This window comes from Natator depressus, chromosome 5 (assembly GCF_965152275.1).
Source record: "Natator depressus isolate rNatDep1 chromosome 5, rNatDep2.hap1, whole genome shotgun sequence".
Lineage (NCBI taxonomy): Eukaryota > Metazoa > Chordata > Testudines > Cheloniidae > Natator > Natator depressus.
Window position 1 is genome coordinate 77,650,487 of NC_134238.1, and position 22,603 is coordinate 77,673,089.

Genomic DNA, 22,603 nt, shown 5'->3' on the forward strand with positions numbered 1-22,603 from the left:
ATTTATCAGATTAATTTAGCCTCTTTCTGCTTGTGGAATATCTGTGAGCAGAGCGTGATTTCTTTTAATGTATTCATTATTCTAATTTATTCAAAAAATGTACACTGTGGAGTTTGCTGTGTGTATTCAATACTGAAAATTCCATCTGTATTGCCCAACTGTGATCAGTCAGATAAATCACATGATATTGATTCTGTCCTCTGACTGGATGACCACTTGGGCATAAGTGAATACTTGCATGTGCTAATTAAAATTCAGTTTTCTTACAGGACTATGCCCACTGCCTATGTAGGAACCCTTACCTACTTTCTAAAGTTGGTTTAACAGTTTTGGCCCCATCCACTGTGAACTGAAGCAGCCTGAATGATTTTAAACCACACTTTAAATTGCTTCAGGTAACACAGTTTTAGTCCTACTGTACACAAGGCCTCAAGTGAATTATAGACAGCTGACCTCCGCGCTAGCTGTGTGAAGTTAATCCAGTCACACACACACAAACAGCCCCAAACTATTTTACTGCCAGAACTCCAGCAGTTTACTTTACATTCTGTAACAGCATATCTCTACTGACTGATCTCACAGGCATGGGATTTGCAGCTTACAGCTGTATGGTGGCCTAAAAGGGACATCGTAAACAGCCGCAGTGTTATAGGGCAAAGGATATATGGTAAAGAAAGCGCACCAAAGAAAAAACAGGAAGGTTTGTCTAGGACCTGAACTTTCCCACACCCTCTGTAGCAATATTTTGACAGGTGTAGGAGGTGTGGTTTTCTGTTCTGACACAAGCAAACGAGTTAAACAAATTCATCCAACAAAAGTTTGCAAACAAATTGCCATTATCTCATTTTGGCTCAGGATGATTAAGAAAAGTAAGCACTACCAGAATGCTTCTCTATTTCAGTCAATTGCTTCAGGTGTCTGAGAGCAGTATCAGTCAGAGAACTAGAAAAACCTAGTGATCTTGGAACATAAATATCACACTTATGCAGCGCTCCACTGCTTCATTGCTTTACTTGGACCCTTTTCCAGTGACTTTACGTATTGGGTGAGCTTGGTGTGAGAATTCTTTAAAGAAACTGTTTGCCTACAGGCAGGAGGGAGAGGTAGTCCAAACTCTCACAGTTTCAATTAAACATTATTCTTTAATGGTCCTGAGTGTGGCCTGAACACCATAAACACTGCTTTATTTAATACTACTCGACTAATTACAGTTTCTTTTTTACATCAGGGTGACATTTTGAGTTGGCTGCTTTTAAATAGATTTTTATATTTTTAAAAATGAGCTAGCTGGCCCAGAAAATATGTGCCCCTCAGCTGTGATGTCAGTCAGATGATTTCCTTGTTCACTCTTGGAGTAATGGCATGTTTTAATCTTCTATTCATCAGTTACTTAAATATCACCCTCTTGACTTTTTTTTGGCAAGTAAGTTTCCTTAAAATATATTAGCAGAATAAAAAATAACTATGGCTGCATATTTTTTTTCAATGGCAAATGTGTGTACTTCTTCCATCACAGCCCTGCCAATGGTGCCAATAAAATTTCACAACCATAACCACTCATATTATCAAATTGCAGTTCACACTGTGTTACAGTTTCCTTTTCCTATGTCTTTATCCATTTTCTCCCCCATTTTTTCACTGATCCAGGGATGGTGTTAACACACATCAAAAGGGATATATTACATTCTGTATTGAACAGATGGCAAATAGAGGTGTGTGAGAGTAAAACAGACTGTAGCTTTGGGGGGGGGGGGTGCTCACTGATATTAGCTGTGCTAACAGTTCTTGAGTTCCATTATGAGTCAGTGTTCTTGTGAATGCTGTTCTATGCAGAATCTATAGCTCAGCAGCTCATTGAGTTGTAAGTGCCTAAAATGACTTCCTCCTTTTCACATGGATGCTAAAATTAAAAAGTGGTTGTTGTAGTTCAAATGTAATTTTGCCTTCATCAGTTTCACCTACTCTCACCTTGAAGACTCTTGCAATACATGCACAGACTAAAATATTTCAAAGAGAAATCTTTCTTGCTGCTTTGAGTGGAACTTTGTTTCTCAACCACTAACTGTTCTCCCGTGCCCCAAGCACTTAGTGACTTTCCTTGTGCGAACATGGCCCACAATTCACACAGAAACTTGAAGGATTATGAAATCAGTTTTGAGGCCATCTCTATATACTATTTGCCGCCATTCTGTCTTTGTTAAATTGCATGAGCAAAAGAAGCAACTACTAGTATCATGACAAATAATAAATACACGCAAATTGAAATGTGAAAAGTAAGGGAGGGATTGAGAAACTCACAATACTTTTAAATATATCCATATTATACTGTACCTCTTATTTTACATTTTAGCCTTAAATACTGCAACACTGTGAATTTATATGCAGTGTTGTTGTAGCGATGTTGGTCCCAGGATATGAGAGAGACAAAGCTGGTGAAGTAATATCTTTTATTCGACCAACTTCTGTTGGTAAGAGAGATAAGCTTTTGAGTTTACACAGAGCTCCTGAAGAAGAGATCTCTGTAAGCTAGAAAGCTTGTCCCTCGCACCAACAGAAGTTGGTCCAAGAAGATATTACCACACCCACCTTCACACCCTATTAATTTGGCATACAAACGTTGCAAAAGGTTTTCTGTTATTCTTAGTTTGTGATGAGAGGAAATCATAGCTTCTCTTTAAACTAATAGCTAATTATGATGCAATTCATGAAGACATGAAGAGAATTGTATTAGTAGTTGTCTATTATCTGCAGGAATATAATAAGTTAACTCCACAATGATCTGGTAATTACATGGTAATATTAGCATGAGTTGTCATGTAATTACCAGTGTAGTTACCCTGCTGTTAACATGAAATTATGTGCATTAGTTTACATTGGCCCATGGCACCATTGTACTCCTGTATCATTTTCAGGGGGGAAATGTCATAAGTAAATTTGTGGCTCTGAGAAGAATTCAAACCAAGATAAAGATCTTTATTCCTTTCATTTTCTAGGATTAAGCACAATCGAATTTCATTTGCTTTAGATCTTACCCTGGCCACACCCACCACAAACAGATCTACAGTTTGCAGATGCAAAGGTAATCTGGAAAAAAATGGAATATAGGTGTTGCTATTTTAGGTCCCGATCTTCCAATTAGATCAGTGTGGCCAGACCTTTGTGTGTGCGTGCAATCCCATTGACTTCAGGGGAAATCTGCCTGGACAAAAGAATCTGCATGCATGGATCTGAATCAGATCCTTATATCAGGCTGTCACAGACCCAACTGAGTTCCCCCTTCTGGGCAGTCTCAGACTATGTGCTTTAAGCTTACTGACTCTGCGCACAGTCCAGGCACTGCCTCTGGCTCTGGGTTTCTTCTGGGCACATTCTTGGAGTGTAGCTCCTCTGTCTAGCAACCCCTTCTGAGTGCTAAGACCCTATGGTCCAACTGCCTAGGCCTTGAAACTAGTGTCAATTCCCCCCAGAATCATCAGTACTTTAAGCATCCTCTTTCCCAGAGCCAACTTTGTGGGTACTCTGGTTTACAGTTTACTTTTCCAGGGACATGTGAAAGTTGAAGCACATAATACACACTTTGCAAAAGTTTCCAAAACCAAATCACTTTTTACTTTAGCCAGCAAGAGAAAGATACATATCTAGGCAAAACAATAAAAACTATTCCCTGACTCCGTTTCCTCACCACTCTGGAGTGTTCTTCAGGATTTGGGTCAGTGTCTTTTCAGGATTCCAAATTCCATCTCCTGGAACTCTCTCCTTGTGGCTTCTCCTCTGGAACAGGGAGTGTGCCCTTTCTCCCTTCCACTTAGCTGCTTTTGACATTGACTGGTCCCCCTCCTTCCAAACCCTGTGTCTTTAACCCCCTGCTCTCACACCTCTACCTCTTGTTCTCCTGTTTGGGAATTTTCCACTCACTGTAGATAAACAATTTCAACACAATTTACCTTCTGGCTGAGGCTTTCTGCATCTCATACCAATTGTCCGGTCAGGGCACAGCCATTAAGGTTAACCACTTTTTTGTTTGCTCTGTAGCTTCTGCCCTATAGGATGGATGATATGTGACCAGGCTGCACTATACATTGAGGCATTCAGTGATACAGCAATAGCACAAAATTGTCCAGCATTTGTAAGTTATACACAGACCAATTCTCCCAACTGTCACACAGACCCTCAGTCCATCTTGTCCAGTTTCCTGTGTCTGGCAGTTGCTACTATGTGTACCTCAGAGGAAAGACAAAATCACTCATAAGGCACCTCCTTAGTGTGCAATGCTGTACATAGCAAAGAATAAACATACCCACTGATGAATTTGTTTTCATAGCTTATGATCTACCCACTTGTGGTAAACCACACAGGAGACTAATACTTCAGATTAAACAATTTTCCTTCTAATGTGCTGCACAGCAATAAAACCACCCTTGATTTCCAACTGGTATTTTCAACATATTCACTCTATTATTTTAGTGATTATTCCATGTGTGCAATGACCTAGACATAGCATTTAGTACCTTTGCATTGACTTTCATCTTCCACTTAATTTTGTTCCTCTTTATTTTGGGTTTCCTTGACATTTACATGTCAAACTCTCAAACTGTACAGAATATTTTATCTAAAAAGATAAGTAGTGTTAACTTGTAAGTCAATAAGCCATTTTCTGATGGATGAGATAGGAAGCCTTTGGGTATGTCTACACTACGAAATTAGGTCAAATTTATAGAAGTCAGTTTTTTAGAAATAATTTTTATATAGTCGATTGTGTGTGTCCCCACACAAAATGCTCTAAGTGCATTAAGTGCATTAACTTGGCGGAGTGCTTCCACATTCCCGAGGCTAGAGTCGACTTCCAGAGTGTTGCACTGTGAGTAGCTATCACACAGTTCCTGCAGTCTCCGCCGCCCATTGGAATTCTGGTTTGAGGTCCCAATGCCTGATGGGGCAAAAAACATTGCCGCGGGTGGTTCTGGGTACATGTCGTCAGGCCCTCCCTTCCTCCCTCCGTGAAAGCAACGGCAGACAATCATTTCGCGCCTTTTTTCTTGAGTTACCTGTGCAGATGCCATACCACGGCAAGCATGGAGCCCGCTCAGCTCACTGTCACCGTATGTCTCCTGGGTGTTGGCAAACGGGGTACTGCATTGCTACACGGCAGCAGCAACCCATTGCCTTGTGGCAGCAGATGGTGCAATAGGCCTGAAAACCATCATCATCATGTCCGAGGTGCTCCTGGCTGCCTCGGTAAGGTCGGTTAGGAGCACCTGGGCAGACATGGGCGCAGGGACTAAATTAGGAGTGACTCGACCAGGTCATTCTCTTTAGTCCTGCCGGCAGTCCTATTGCACCTTCTTATGGTGAGCAGGCAGGAGATGAGGATGGCTAGCAGTCCTATTGCACCATCTGCTGCCAAGCAGCCAGGAGATGTGGATGGCTAGCAGTCCTACTGCACCGTCTGCTGCCAGCCAAAGATGTAAAAGATAGATGGAGTGGATCAAAACAAGAAATAGACCAGATTTGTTTTGTATTCATTTGCTCCCCCTCCCTCCCTCTGTGAAATCAACGGCCGACAATCGTTTTGGTGAGGTCTGTCAGGGGCACCTTGAAAACTTTAATGGAGATTCAGTCCTGCCTGAAATACCAGAGGGAGGAGTAGCTTAGTGGGTTGAGCATTGGCCTGCTAAACCCAGGCTTTTGAGTTCAATCCTTGAGCAGGCCATTCTGTGTGACAGTTGTTTTTGTTTCTCCTTGATGTAAAGCCACCCCCTTTGTTGATTTTAATTCCCTGTAAGCCATGTCGTCAGTCGCCCCTCCCTCCATCAGAACAATGGCAGACAATCATTCTGCACCTTTTTTCTGTGCAGACGCCATACCAAGGCAAGCATGGAGCCCGCTTAGATCACTTTGGCAATTAGGAGCACATTAAACACCACGTGCATTATCCAGCACTACATGCAGCACCAGAACCTGGCAAAGCGAAACCGGGCGAGTAGGTGACATCAGGGTGATGACGAGAGTGATGAGGACATGGACACAGACTTCTCTCAAAGCACGGGCCCTGGCAATGTGGGCATCATGGTGCTAATGGGGCAGGTTCATGTGGTGGAACGCAGATTCTGGGCTCGGGAAACAAGCACTGAGTGGTGGGACTGCATAGTGTTGCAGGTCTGGGACGATTCCCAGTGGCTGCGAAACTTTTGCATGCATAAGGGCACTTTCATGGAACTTTGTGACTTGCTTTCCCCTGCCCTGAAGCACCAGAATACCAAGATGAGAGCAGCCCTCGCAGTTCACAAGCGAGTGACGATAGCCCTCTGGAAGTTTGCAATGCCAGGCAGCTACCGGTCAGTTGGGAATCAATTTGGAGAGCGCAAATCTACTGTGGGGGCTGCTGTGATGCAAGTAGCCAACGTAATCAAAGATCTGTTGATATCAAGGGTAGTGACCCTGGGAAATGTGCAGGTCATAGTGGATGGCTTTGCTGCAATGGGATGATAGACAGAACGCATATCCCTATCTTGGCATCGGACCACCTTGTCAACCAGTACATAAACTGTAAGGGGTACTTCTCAATGGTGCTGCAAGAACTGGTGGATCACAAGGGATGTTTCACCGACATCAGCGTGGGATGGCCGGAAAAGGTGCATGGTGCTTGCATCTTTAGGAACTCTGGCTGTTTGAGCAGCTGCAAGAAGGGACTTACTTCCCAGACCAGAAAATAACCGTTGGGGATGTTGAAATGCCTATAGTTATCCTTGGGGACCCAGCCTACCCCTTAATGCCATGGCTCATGAAGCCGTACACAGGCAGCCTGGACAGTAGTCAGGAGCTGTTCAACTACAGGCTGAGCAAGTGCAGAATGGTGGTAGAATGTGCATTTGGATGTTTAAAAGTGCACTGGCGCAGTTTACTGACTCAGTTAGACCTCAGCAAAACTAATATTCCCACCGTTATTACTGCTTGCTGTGCGCTCCACAATATCTATGAGAGTAAGGGGGAGACGTTTATGGCGGGGTGGGCGGTTGAGGCAAATCGCCTGGCCACTGGTTACGCGCAGCCAGACACCAGGGTGGTTAGAAGAGCACAGGAGGGCGCGGTGCACATCAGAGAAGCTTTGAAAACCAGTTTCATGACTGGCCAGGCTATGGTGTGAAAGTTCTGTTTGTTTCTCCTTGATGAAACCCCCCGCCTCTTGGTTCACTCTACTTCCCTGTAAGATAACCACCCTCCCCTCCTCCCTTTGATCACCGCTTGCAGAGGCAATAAAGTCATTGTTGCTTCACATTCATGCATTCTTTATTCATTCATCACACAAATAGGGGGATAACTGCCAACGTAGCCCGGGAGGGGTGGTGGAGGAGAGAAGCACCGGGAGGGGTGGTGGAGGAGGGAAGGACAAGGCCACACAGCACTTTAAAAGTTTAAAACTTTAAAACTTATTGAATGCCAGCCTTCTGTTGCTTGGGCAATCCTCTGGGGTGGAGTGCCTGGGTGGCCGGAGGCCCCCCGCACCGCATTCTTGGGCGTCTGCGTGAGGAGGCTATGGAACTTGAGGAGGAAGGCAGTTGGTTACACAGGGGCTGTAGCGGCGGTCTGTGCTCCAGCTGCCTTTCCTGCAGCTCAACCATATATTGGAGTATATTAGTTTGATCCTCCAGCATTGAATCCTGCCTCCTCTCATCACGCTGCCGCCACCTTTCAGCTTCAGCCCTGTCTTCAGCCCGCCACTTACTCTCTTCAGCCCGCCACCTCTCCTCCCGGTCATTTTGTGCTTTCCTGCACTCTGACATTGTCTGCCTCCACACATTCGTCTGTGCTCTGTCAGTGTGGGAGGACAGCATGAGGTCAGAGAACATTTCATCACAAGTGCGTTTTTTTCGCCTTCTGATTTTCACTAGCCTCTGCGAAGGAGAAGATCCTGTGATCCTTGAAACACATGCAGCTGGTGGAGAAAGAAAAAGGGACAGTGGTATTCAAAAAGACACATTTTATAGAACAATGGGTACACTCTTTCACAGTAAACCTTGCTGTTAACATTACATACATAGCACATGTGCTTTCGTTCCAAGGTCGCATTTTGCCTCCCCCCACCACGTGGCTAGCCCCTCCCTCCTCCCCATGGCTAACAGCAGGGAACATTTCTGTTCAGCCACAGGCAAACAGCCCAGCAGTAACGGGCACCTCTGAATGTCCCCTTAAGAAACGCACCCTATTTCAACCAGGTGACCATGAATGATTTCACTCTCCTGAGGATAACACAGAGCGATAAAGAACGGATGTTGTTTGAACACCAGCAGATATACACTGCAATGCTTTGTTCTGCAATGATTCCCGAGTACGTGCTACTGGCTTGGAGTGGTAAAGTGTCCTACCATGGTGAACGGAATAAGGCTGCCCTTCCCAGAAACCTTTTGCAAAGGCTTTGGGAGTACATCTAGGAGAGCCGCGAATGCCAGGGCAAATGAATCATTAAACATGTTTGCTTTTAAACCATGTATACTATTTTAAAAGGTACACTCACCAGACATCCCTTCTCTGCCTGGCGGGTCTGGGAGGCAGCCTTGGGTGGGTTCGGGGGGTACTGGCTCCAGGTCCAGGGTGAGAAACAGTTCCTGGCTGTTGGGAAAACCGGTTTCTCCACTTGCTTGCTGTGAGCTATCTACAACCTCATCATCATCATCTTCCTCATCCCCAAAACCTGCTTCCGTGTTGCCTCCATCTCCATTGAAGGAGTCAAACAACACGGCTGGGGTAGTGGTGGCTGAACCCCCTAAAATGGCATGCAGCTCATCATAGAAGCGGCATGTTTGGGGCTCTGACCCGGAGAGGCCGTTTGCCTCTCTGGTTTTCTCGTAGGCTTGCCTCAGCTCCTTAAGTTTCACGCAGCACTGCTTCAGGTCCCTGTTATGGCCTCTGTCCTTCATGCCCTGGGAGATTGTGACATTTCAAAAACTGGAACGTAGTTCTGATAGCACGGATTCCTCTCCCCATACAGCGATCAGATCCCGTACCACCCGTTCAGTCCATGCTGGAGCTCTTTTGCGATTCTGGGACTCCACCATGGTCACCTCTGCTGATGAGCTCTGCACTCACCTGCAGCTTGCCACGCTGGCCAAACAGGAAATTGAAATTCAAAAGTTCGTGGGCCTTTTCCTGTCTACCTGACCAGTGCATCTGAGTTGAGAGTGCTGTCCAGAGTGGTCACAACGGAGCACTCTGGGATAGCTCCCGGAGGGTAATACCATCTAATTGCGTCCACAGTACCCCAAATTCGACCCGGCAAGGCCGATTTCAGCGCTAATCCCCTTGTTGGGGGTGGAGTAAGGAAATCGATTTTAAGAGCCCTTTAAGTCGAAAGAAAGGGCTTCATCATGCAGGGTTAAATCGATTTAACGCTGCTAAATTCGACCTCAACTCCTAGTGTAGACCAGGGCTATGACACATTCAGCTAGAATCTAATGTGCTTTAGAATATAAGCCTATAGTGTGTATATAGTATTCAAGAGAATGAAATCTGTCTGCTGCTCTACCTGAGATTAGAGAAGATAGATTTAAATGCTAGTTTCTGTCATTCTTTCTTTTTAAAAAGGGCTCTATCTATACCCTATAATAAAGATAATCTTATATCCTGGCCTGGAAAATGTAACGTACTTCATGGGACAAATAATATATTAATTGTTATTGTTACGATTTTATTTATCACTGATATTGTGCTGGGATCTAGTTGCCTCAATCAAGTTGAGGCCCAATTGTGCTCTGCAAACATAATATATGACAGTCCTTGTCCTAAAAATTGCTTTAGCAAGCAACATTTGAGATCAAAGAGGCATCTGGCCAATAAGTTTAGGGATATCTTTGTATTTTTGATTTGGTTGAGGCAGAAATCACTCATCTTCACCTCACTGTTGTTTTGACCTCATCTGCCAGCACATCTCATACACTGACATTTTGTAATGGAAAGAGACGTTGGGGGATGGTTGTGATAACAGATATTGTGAAAGAGCATAATAATATATGAGTACTAAAAGGATTTCAGAAGAATGATGCAGCCTCAAAAATTCAATGCCTAAAAAGAGATACATGTGAAAACTATATTGAATGGTTGAATGTTCAGTGTATCATTGGCAGTTGTATATATCTAGCCATGCGAAGCATTTTATAATGATTCTATTCAAATTTATATAACCATAGATGTCAACAGACCTTAACTAGTTTGGATAATTAATCCTTTTTGCTTCATTGTGAAGAACTCTGTTCATACCTGTGTGCCATTTGTATAGAAAGTTAATCTAATCAGGGTCTTTGAATATCTGTTCAAGTACACTCAACTTTTGCTTATTTCAGCCTATTTGAAATATTTCACTGTACATTTATATAAACCTTTATATTTAACTTTTCTACTTCTCAAAAACGAATGTTGAAACAAAAATAACTTGTGCTCTCAAAAGTTACAGGGGTTACTCCAGATTTAAATTGGTGGCAGGGCAACGGTTGGTCCAAAATCTTTTCTTCAAATTCCACCCACTTGTTCAATTATTGTTGGCAACAAAAGTACAGTGATGTAAACTTAAAAACTTCATAATAAGACTTCCAACTGGCATGGTGAAGGAAATCAAACTAGCATTATTCAGAACTTCATGATGTGACAGCTACTGTTCAGAGACAGTTAATTTTTACCCATTGGACTGTTCCATTTTAAGATTACGCTACGGGGAAAATAATTTCTTGAGTCTCTCAGTGGTAGTGGTAACTAATGCATTCAAAGACACCTTATGGTTACCTTTTTTATAACAGATTTAAAACATTTTTATTAAAGCTAATTTTAAAATTATATAATATTAAAATTATAGGTTAAGAAAGAGTGTCTGTACATCTGGATACTTAAATTATCCAAAAGTACAAAATCGGCTTTAAACGTTATAAAATACCTATAGAACATAATCTGCAATAACCCAAATTTAGGTAAGTTGAATGGTACAGTTTAGATATTAGAATCTGAATACTCAGGTACATCACTCATGAAAAGTTATGCAGAGAGTTGGCTGTAGAAAGCAAATATAGGAATGAGTATAAATTGTCCCTCAGTAATTGAGCATTTAGGATAGTTGTCCCTTAGTAGATATAATCCATCAGAGAAGTATTTCTGTTACTTTCCAATTTCACTTCTCATCAGCACTCCTGCTCATTGCTCCTGGTATTGCCAAAATTCCAGTGTTCTAGATAGTTGTCCCTTGACCACCTCATGGTGTCTGACACTGTGAGTTGCTGCATCAGCCAAGCATTGACCGATTCTGCATTCTCTCAACACTCACTTGTTGCTGTGGTCCCACGTGCCCAGAGATCCAACAATAAGCATGTGAGTTTGAACATCGTAGCCTCTACCTCTCAAGATATGGGCCAGAGGAGTGTATTTCTCCAGCTTTTGAGATTGGGTGTTGTGGAAGGCCAGGGTCCTGTTTTCAAAGGGAACTGTGACAGCCAGCATGATGATCTTCTTCTATTCCTCGTTGGTGACGATGATGACCATTGCGCTTCACTGTCCATTCTGGGGATGGCGGAGTTCATGGCCACCTTCCCCATGGGTGGTGGGATGGCTCTGACTAGGCGATTCTGGATGGCATTGTGTTGCAGCTGCCCGCCAATCCGGCGGGTAGTGAAGACATACCCTTAGTTTGAGGATTTCCAGGTTTAGGTGCTAAGCCCCTTGGCTATGTCAGAATTTAGAAAGCTTTGCACACACCCACCATCAGAAATCTAGGTTCCTAGGTAACTCTACCCATGGAAATAGGCACCTTGGGAATTTAGGTACCTACAGGGTTAGCCAGCAACTGAGCAGTGGTTTTAAGTATCTAAATTTTTTACTTAGGTGCCTAAAGCAGCAGTTAAGTAGCTAAATCCCTTTATGGATCTAGCCTCAAATAAATTTTTATCTAGCATTTATTTAAAAACCATCCAAATCTCTTGATTCTGGAAAATTGAACTGGAAATCTCACAGGAATAGGCTCTCTTGTGAGATTTCTGTCTATGATATTCCTCGGGTGCCAATCATTGTAATACCTTTGGTAGAAAATAGAGCATTCTTGGGCCCTGGTTCAAAAATGTGGGATTTAGGGCCAGATTTTTAATGGTATTGAGATACCTGAAGATTCCGATAGATGCCTTATGAGATTATCAAATGCATCCAAGTACCTAACTTCCATCTAACTCCCAGCATGGGCCCCCCTTTAACCTGTCTTGCTGAGCCAGGATCTTAAGCCTCCTCTAGCACACACACAGGCATGGCCACACCCCGCTGCTGAAAGACACAGACACTGAGATCAGCTCTGGGAAGACTCAGTTTAAGGGACTTGCCCCAACACTCAGGTGTCCACCTCCCTTGGAGCACAGATCCAAAGGGATATTGTCTTGCGCTGTAGAGAAACCTATACAACGTAAGCTCATAAATTCGCCCCCTCCCTCAATGTGGAGGAAGATATGCACAACTTCTCCCCTCCCCCCTGTTAGAAATTACAGAAACTATATTTAATAATAAACAAAACAAATTTTATTAACTATAAAAGGCAGATTTTAAGTGGTTAAAGGGGTAGCAAGCAGAACAAAGCAGATTACTGAGAAAATAAAACAAAACTCACAAACTAAGCTTGATTCAGTAAAGAAACAGGTTACAAAATGTAATTTCTCACCCTAAATGTTGAATTAGGCAGGATGCAGCATTTCTGTAGCTCAGAGTTCTTCTTACAGACTGGACCCCTGTCTCAGTCTGGACTTACCCCTGCCTTTCCCTTCAGGTTAGTTTCTTCTGTCCCTTCCAGATATGCCAAACCCGCAGAAAAAAAACACAGAAATTGGGCTTGTTTTTGACTTAATTGGCTTGTGAGTTGCTTATTGGCTAGTAGCTTGTTGGGCTTGTAGCTTGTTGCTTCTTTTTTTTTGATCATCTCCCGGCAAGCAGGGGCAAGGGGGGGAGAGAGTCAGGGGTGCACAGCGGGCCCACCACAGTCCCAGACTGCACGCCAGGGTGATCTAGTCACATAGAGTGTTGGGGTTCTTAGGGATTGGCTTCTTTTGGCCTTGATTTGAAATGGGATTAGCTTGAATTTTGGCTTATTGTGAAAGTCAGGGTACTTATTTACCAGGTGAAAGTAGGCAACTGTAGTCCCTTCAGGTTCTTTCAGCAGTCCTTCTTGGGTAGTCCATGGAGGAGAGACCCATTTGCCTTCCTCTCCACCCTTAAATAAGATTTACATAAGGCAGGAATCCTTTGTTTCCCAAACTTGACCCCCACCCCCCTTTCCTTTTAGTGGAACATTACAAAAAGTCCCAGGTAATGTTTAATATCAGGTGGCAAGACCACCTGACCTATTAGTGTCACAGTTACGTCCCAGGATGCCTCCCAGGAGGGAGGGAGATTAGTATCTTCACAGTCTTGTTGTTTCTTCCTAATGGCCCATCAAATCTGATGGCCTGTCGTCTGGTGGGTGTCTTCCCAACACACACCCAGTTGTAATTGTTACATAGTCCATATTCCTAACTTTAAATACAGAAATGCTACATGCATACACATTGGATAATCACATTCAGTAAATCATAACCTTTCTAATGACATTGTACATGAGCCATCTTGCATAAAGTATATCTCAGTTATGTCATATCCATATCATAAGCATATTTTCATAAAGACTATGGAGTGTAACGGCACGGTTGGTACAAGAGATCTCAGAGTGACTGATAAGACTGCATGCCATGCCTGTGTTTCTCCAGCAGTGAGGTTGCAAGTGAGATTCAACCTCAGAGACAGAAGCTGCATTTCTATCTTTGCTGTTCTTTTCTCTTCCCTCTTGTGTGTGTTTGTCTTGTTTTGTCTTTTAGAAAATGGAATTAGAGTGTAACAGTAGCAGCAGCACATCTCAACTAACTTCTGTTTTCCCCAAAGAGGACATCTTTAATATCATCTAAAAGACTGTCAAATGTGTGTTGGGGTAGGGGTGGGGTGTTTCCTTCTAAAAACTCTTTGGCTAAAGGGAAAGGCAAAAGGGATGTCGTTAAAATGAACGCCAAACTTAAAAGTTTATATTTCAAAAGATTTACCTGTTTTTCCTTCTTTTCTGTATCTTTAATAAAAGGTTACAAGATTTTTAATTGAGTATTTGCAAAGTTACTAAGCAGGCTGAGGTTTCAGTACATCAAAACCTGAATTTGGTTTAAAACTGTTTAGTGTTGGACAGTTTCAGGGCCCTGTTAACGCCTTTGACTCTTTGAGCCTATATATTCCATCGAAATTAATACAACACACATCATTTTAGAATTCCTATCAAAATAAAACCATCATTTGCAAAAGAATAGAGAAGGAACCTCACTTGATAATTATTAAGTATCACAGTATGCAACACTGAATGGCACTTATGGCATGTCTTCACTAGCAACTTTAAAGCACTGCCGGGGCAGCGCTTTAATGTGGCTTGTGTAGTTGTGGCATAGCGCTGGGAAAGAGCTCTCCCAGTGCTATAAAAAAACCCACCTCCATGAGGGGAATAGCTACCGGTGCTGGAAGCTCTGCTCCCAGTGCTCGTGTACTGTCTACATTGGCACTTTACTGCGCTGAAACTTGCTGTGCTCAGGGAGGTGTTTTTTCACACCCCTGAGCGAGAAAGTTGCAGCGCTGTAAAGTGCCAGTGTAGACAAGCCCTTAGATACCATAGTGATAGGCAGAAGAACTGTAGGAAGATAGAATTTGATGTTTTAAGTGAAAGGCACTTATCTGGGCTCCCAAATATTGATAGTCGATCCAGATATTCTAGGTCCTTTCACCATACAGAACTAGTCTTTTATAAAACTACAACTTTTGCTGAAACAATCACTAGCCGTTCTGCTTCCTTGGCCTCTGTCCTTTCATTTTCTGACTGGACCTTTTTTGAATTCTGAAAGTGCCATAAACTAAAATGAAATTGTAATATTAATGATCTTCTGAACAAAGAACTGTGATAAAGAGTACCCACTTCTTATTCAGCAGAATAATCTGGGACAAGAAATAATTTTAAGTAAAACTGATGATCTTCTAAGAGAAGAGCACCATATTTGAGGATTATTGATTTTTCTTTCTTAGTCATATCAGTGAGGCAATCTTGATCACCGTGACCACTGACAGTAAATAATTTCCAGTAAGGCACTCAATTTTTAGTTCCTGCTTCTCGCAAAAATTCAACAAATCGGGTGGGAATAAGTACATCAAGTTGGCAGCAGTAGCAATGGTGTGTGATTGGAGAACCACATTTTGGGGCAATTTTTTTATCGTTATTACAGGAATGTAACCAATAACTGGAATCACAAAAGAAAATTGTACAGTACTGTGAAAATGTCACGGCTGCCTTTTTAGATCATTCAGGATTTGAGAACAGAATTAAAGTGAAGCTATAATAAACAATTCACCCCATTAAAAAACACATGCAAACAAACTTTTAACCAGCTGGTAGGTTGGTTCACTATACTTCAGAAGCCTAGCCATAACCAAATAAGTGATACCAGGAGCCAGTGGAGCTACTGAAATGCAAGACCCTATTTAGAAAATAATTTCAGTGTACTAATCTCATTCTGAACATGATTTCAGGGGGGTAGAAAATGATCTTGCAGCTGGACACAGAAAATGCTTTAGGGAGAGTGAAAAGTGCAGAGAGAGGAAGAAGTATGGAATCATCATGAAAGCAGTAAATCATATTTAATCTCTGGGGACAGGGGAATCCTGAAAACTTTTCATGGCTCCTGAGGCTCATTGCTATTTGCCCTACTTTTGGCTCTGGACTACCCATCCTATGTCCCAGAACGAATCAAATGCAGGAATTAGTTCATGAGATCTGGGCTAGAAGAGAGAGAGGGAAATTGGAAAAAATGGGCCATAATAAGATTAAGGGGGTGAACACATGATCCCTTTTGTACTTCATTGCAATTCTTTTAGGGTATTCCTGACTTGATAGAGGTCGCTTTCCAACCCCGATATAAATAATTGCTGGCATCATTATCATTATGTTAGCTAAATTCACATCACTATTTTGATATAATGGCAGCAGGGTAGGAAACAAATTGAACATTTCTTTTAGTGGATGTTTGCCTTAAAAAACTTGCCAGTTTTGCCAAACAGTTTTAATTGCCTCTGGCGTCACTGTGATTACCTCCGTAACAATGATAGTACAGATTGTTGTCTGCTGATTTACTCACAAGTTGTAAACCTTTCTGTGCCTAACACAGGGAAAAAGCATATAATTTTATATTGAAGCAAATATAACGTACAAATCCAGCCTGAGATTTAGCTGAATGATTAACTTTTTCCTGGTAAGGTGTCTATAATGGGGTGGCTGCCTCCTGAGCAGTCCTTGTAGCCTGGTGTGGCTTGATGGAACCCTGCCTCCATTTCCCCTTCTCTCAGGTTCCTGAAAAACTCCACCACAAGTTCTCTTGGGTCTAATATGGCCCCTACCCAGGGCCAGGTTAGAATCATAGAATCATAGAATATCAGGGTTGGAAGGGACCTCAGGAGGTCATCTAGTCCAACCCCCTGCTCAAAGCAGGACCAATCCCCAATTAAATCATCCCAGCCAGGGCTTTGTTATTGTATCACAGTGCAAAAAGTCCTTGAAAGCCCCAGACACAGTCCATCTATCCCAAACACTGTGCACATAGTCCATCATCCTGAAACAAATTCCAGAAATACACTTCATACCCCAGCTCCAGCATCTTCTGTAAACACCTGGGCTTTTCTTCAGTCCCCACCTGTTCTTTTATCATAATAGCCACCCCTCACCTGGATTCTTCCTGGCTTCCAATGCTCTGCCAAGGAAAGGTCAGCAAGCTAGTCCCTTCACTGATCTCCTAACCTGCAGTCCTCTTCAGCCTGCCAGCCCCAGCTCTCCAGCTCAGGAAAGTGAGCAGGCTAGCCCCTCCACTGGTCTCCCAGCCTTTCTGGTTTCTTTCCCAGCTCCTGCCTCTTGTATAGGACAATGGCCAAAGGGGCAGGGGGGAGCATTCCCTTGGGCCTTCGTCTTGCTCTGGAGTCTACACCTTCCCGCTTTATAGTGCACGCACACACTCTTTCACTCAATCTCTCTCTCCTTTCCACAGCCTTCCCCACGGAACGCCTGCAGGTCCTTCTGGGCACCTCCTTCCCAATCACAGCCATCTTCCTCTCATTTATCAACCCGAGATGCTGCCTCATCTTCTTAATCAGGTCAAATCAGAGCTGCACCTGTGCTGGCATAGGGATACTATACCGACTTCACCTAAAGGCGCCTGCCATCTTGTGACAAAGTATCTATATCTGTGACATACTGCAAAGCTCTCTGTCTGCCAAGTCCTGTATGTGGGATACTGACCCCCAAAATTAAGGAAATGGCAACAAAATAAATAAAAGCCAAAACCTACAACAATGACTTAATGGACATTGAAACAAGTGTCTTGGCATGAACATGTCAAGGACGTTTCCTTTGTAAAATAGCATTTCTGATCTCAGTGATTTACAGTAACAAATAGTAGGAAAAGGCAAACTCTAGGCAGTGGAAATAAATTTTAGGTCTTTATAAGGGATATCTCAAAAATAAAGGACAGCTGAGAATGACATTCAGTGACATAACCAATAGATTGGCTCCTCTTTATATTTGTTATAACTGTTGTTTAACTGCTTGCTTAGGCCTTCCCGCTGGCCTTAACTGCATGCTGAGATTTCACCTTTGAACGCTGCTCTGTTAATTTTAATAGTAAACAATAAACTGCCCCCAAAATACTTCTTCCCCTTTTCTCTCTATTCTATCAAAACTGAGCCAATGTCTCAATGATGTGCTCCCTGACTTAGGTATAACCCCCTACCAATGCTGGTACAGACGCTTTAAGTAAAAATGAAGAGGTTTTTAACTGATAAGGTCTGCCAAGAAGTACCAGCACTGACTTTTATAAGCAGTCACATTCATTTATCTGGTACAGAATTGTGATAAATATGCATGTGCGCGAAGGCACACACATGCACACGTACACACGTACACACACACACACACACACACACACGCCTTGTGGGATAAGAGGTCTTCCTGGTGTAACAACAAGTTTACAGAATTTGTTTTCAATTATTTTTTTTTTAATTTAGTTTTAGGTTACATGCAGGCCTTAAGAATTAATGTTGCACCACTAAGGTCCTTCAACTTGGTCTAATATGAATCAAGAACAGATTTTTCTATCCACTGGGTAACATTTACATGTATTCCTTTGTATGTCATATAGGGGCATTAATCATTCTAGCAGCCTCTCTACCTCACAGGAGATGTGAGGAAATGATAATGTTTTATGTGAGTAATTAATCCTGTGGCAGATGTGTAGTTTCCAAGACTACTGCCATTAGAATATTGACAGGCTTCGGAACAAATATTCAGGCACTGGCTTAGTAATGATTTTAATATGATAATATTCAGTTACTCATAAACAAGTAACATTCAGACCTTAAGTTTTACATGAGTGTGGTTATTTGTAAAGGCTTTCACAGAGAACTACGTGATGAGGTTTTTGTATTTGTAATGTTGCTGTTGAATAAACAGCACACAATTAACATACCAGCTGGAAGTGCCTAATTCCTTAATTCTTCGCCATTCTGTGATAGTCACTGTTTGTAAAGTGAGGAAGGTAATTCATAATGAAGGTCATTCAGGGGAAACAAAGAATACCAAGCAAGCAGTCTACACCTTTAAAGATTTATTTTTAAAATTATGCTCTCATACATTCCTGCTAAAATGGCCTCTTTAGTTGTATTCTTGGCAAAGTGACAAATTCAGCTATACATGATGACAAGATTAGAAAACAGTTTTCTATAACAATATGTAGAATCTTAAGGTTTTGTACAGTGCATACTGGCCTTGAATTGTGAATATGCAGGGCTGCTACATTCCCACATGTCTGAATTCCACTGTCAACTGTTTTTTAGTTGCCACATTATTCCTTGCTCTTTCGATAGATGTATGTGATGGGGAGCCCAAGGTATTCAAAGGATATGCTCCATATAGTTCCAGTTGGTTAGCCTTGTTTAAAACAATTGTATTCTTTGTAAAATACATGAGTGTATTGGTAGCTAGGCTCCTTATAATTCTGAATGATATAGGCCTGCACTGCTGACATGGTCAGGCATTCTTTGGGACTGGAAAAACATATTCTACCTTGAGCATGGGCCAAGTCTTGATCTTCGTTTCTGTGGGAGTAATAAACATGTTCACCCATTACTCCTGTGTCTAGTGGCAGGGGTGAAAGTAAGTCTAGGGACTTACCGGTATGGGGCTGGGGCCAGCTCTGGCCCCCGGAAGGGGCGGGGCCTCAGGCAGAAGGGGTGGGGCTGCGGAGGTCAGAGCCAGCCCTGGCCCACCCTGTACCAGCAAGTGCCTCCTTCCCCCTTCCTGGAGTAACAGCGGCAGCCAAGGGCTCTGGCAGTGGTCTAAAGGGCCCTGGGCGACAGCGGCGGCTGGAGCCCTGGGCCCTTTAAATCATCCCCAGAGCCCCGCCGCCTCTTCCCCAGGGCTCCAGCAGCAGGGCTCCGGGGATGGGGCTCCGGCCACCTCTACCGCCCCGGGATCTTTAAATCATCCCTGGAGCCTGCCGGAGCCTGGGGAAGTGGCAGCGGGGCTCCGGGGACGATTTAAAGGGCCCAGGGCTTGGCTGCCGCTACCGCCCCAGCCCCTTTAAATCGCCACCCCAGCCCTGCCGCTGCTACCCCAGGGCTCCGGCAGAGGGGCTCTGGCAGCACTTTAAAGGGCCAGGGACTCCAGCCGCTGCTAGGAGCCGCAGGCCCTTTAAATTGTGCCTGGGGAAGCCGATCAACCCCGGAACAACGCACTGGCTCTTGCCAGTACGCCGTACCGGGGCGTACCGGCTTACTTTCACCTCTGTCTAGTGTCAGCACACCAGCCTGGCCAGTGCTGAGGATGGTCAAGCTAATTCAGAAGGGACACAGGCTTTAACTGCAGCAGCTCCAAAATGTGGACTGTCACAACTGCTGGAGGGAGCAACCCTATCCATATCCTGACCCCTCTTCACCTGACAGAGCATCCCATAAAGCCTACTGTAGTGGGGGGTGAGAAGCAAACTTTGGAGGACCTATGGGGCAGATGTGTGGAAAGAGGATGGGGCGTCAACGCTGTTCCATCTGAGTGGCAGGGCCATCCTTAGGCAAATGCAGCATACGTGGCTGCGTAGGGCACCTGAAAATTTGGGGCACCATGCGGCGCGGACTCCACTCCTCTCTGGCCCCCTCCCCCATGCTGGGCCAGCAGGCTTCTTCCAGACCCGACCCCTTGCCCCCTCCACTCCACTCACTCACTCCTCAGCGAGTGGGCTGAGGGCTCCGGCTCTGGTGAGGCCTCACAGGGCCAGGAGTGAAACTTTGCATGTGAGTGAGCAGGGGGAACAGGGCCAGGTGGGGGAGGGCAGGGCTGGGAACTGAATTGTGGGGGGTGGGGAGAGAGAATACCCGGAGGCTGGTCAGGCTTGACAAAGCCCTGGCTGGGGTGATTTAGTTGGGGATTGGTCCTGCTGTGAGCAGAGGGTTGGACTAGATGACCTCCTGAGGGGGCTGTACCTGGAGCAGAAAAGCAGCAATCAGGGATGCAGAATGCAAGGGAGGGAGTGACCTCTTAACAGGGAAGGAAGATGGACTCACCTTGAGAAGGCTGGAGTAGCTGAAACTTTTATTTAGGGAAAATGGACATGATTTTTTTTTCTTGTGGATCCAAGTATCTCCAGGGCTGTCTCTCAAGCTGGTAGCATTTTGAACAAGGGAGCATTCTAAACAGTGCAGAGTTGAGTGGGATTTTAAAGGTTCCTTCAAGAATGAAGCACCTTCCTCCTCACCCATGGGAAAGACCTTTGGATTATTTAAGGCAGTTTTTAAACAAGATCCACTGTTCAAATGAGACTTGGCTGCTTATGGCTCCAGCCTCACTGTTGAAGCATTGTTGAAATTGCATGCTGAGTTATACCCAGTACAATCCCACTGAGCCATGTGTGGCAACCAGGTGTGTAAATCAGGGCAGAAAAAAAGACTGGTGCCTAAATATAATTCCTTTTCTTATTAAACTGCACATCCCAAGCACCTCTTTACTTTTCAGGATTAGAGGGAAATGCTCTATTTTAGGAAGAATGAAAGGCCATTTGGGAGTTGATGACCCAGAGCCGTAGCAGGAAAGAGCCTGGATGGGGGCTGGACTCAGCCATTGATATCAGCTATTTCTTTTTTGTCATTCAAATAAATTTTGGGTCACGGCTGACATCCCAGCCATTATGTAAAACACTTCCCTGTGGCCATTTGACATTCACACAGAGGTATCTCACTGCCAAGTCCTTATCTGGGGAAGGGAGGGGGAAGGCTTTAGGGTGATCCCCCACCTCTATGCAGCCAGTGGCCTATGCTTGCCACTGCCATGCTGGAGCCTCCGCATTTATTTATTGACAAAATTTGCAGAATTTTGCAGAATTTTAAAATATTGTGCACAGAATTTAATTTTTTGGTGCTGAATTCCCTCAGGAATATGGGGTGCTGGGCAGTTGGGGGGGGGCTGTTCGAGGGGAGCTGGGCAGTGGGGTGGTCTGTGGGCGGGAGATCCCTGAGCATAGGGATCTGTCTCTGGGTGAGGGGTCACTGGGCATAAGGGAGTGGGAGGTACTGGGCAGGGGGGCAGTGTGGCAGAGCACGCTGGCAGCGCAGGGTTGGGGTTGGGGGCACAGGTGGGAGGGAAGGGCAGGGGTTAGGAGTGAAGGTGGCACTGTGCAGAGGTTGGGGTGAAGGTGGCACAATTAAACTGTTTTTATTAAAGTGCACGTGGCAAGTTTTCCAATACTGTAAACTTATGTTTGTGTTGTGTAGGGCCCCATAAATCCTAAGGACGGCCCTGGTGAGTGGGGTGCTTGTGGCGGGAGGGAGGAGGGTAGTGTCCCATATTTGCTGTAGAAAAGAATTTCAGCCCTGATGGGCTCTTCCTCTCCATCTGATAGCTGTGTAATGGAACTGTGATTCAGCACTTGCAGTTGCAAACTACTTAGGCCTTCACTCCCCTGGCAGCCTCCCCCATGATGGAATATTGTCCTCCATTCTGGGACATTGCCTTCCCCAACATCACTCCTCAGCATCCTCGCTCCCATATATGGCAGTTGGAAGGAGTGTCTTGGTCTTTGCATCTGAGGGATGTGGCTATGTTCAGCTGCATCTGTATTGGTTCTCCCTTCAGGATTTCATCTTTCCTTGGGGACGGCAGAGGTCCTAAAAGATATGAGATGCAGAAGAGATCAGAGTCAGATCTTGGTTCTATTTGTGCAAAGCTCTCATTAACCTCTATGGAAACTCTATGCATGGGACAAGGGAGGCCTATGCCCCTAAGTATTGTTCAGTGGGCTTCAGCTTTGTTTTTTTAAAACCTACCTTGATGTTAACTAAGTAATTAAATAAATCCAATTATTCATGCCTGGTGTGACGGGGCAAGGCCAGATGGCTATAGAAAAGTAGTGGGAGATAAATATATTAGCTCCAGGCTAAACAAATCCCTGGTACCAGGTTAAGTGAAATGGAAGCTGCTCCAGGTCAATTAAGACACCTGGGGCCAATT

General features: G+C 44.1%; 1 long non-coding RNA gene across 2 annotated transcripts in view; it reads left to right on the forward strand.

The window, feature by feature from the left end:
* Positions 1-22,603, forward strand: part of LOC141987585 (uncharacterized) — a 40,045-nt gene that overhangs the window by 15,851 nt on the left and 1,591 nt on the right. The window contains exon 3 of one of the 2 annotated variants that reach the window (XR_012639581.1): positions 5,856-5,967. The exons of the other annotated variant lie outside the window; for it this stretch is intronic. This is a non-coding gene — a long non-coding RNA (uncharacterized LOC141987585). Of the gene's footprint in view, positions 1-5,855; positions 5,968-22,603 lie in introns of those variants that run through there. 2 annotated transcript variants of the gene reach the window in all.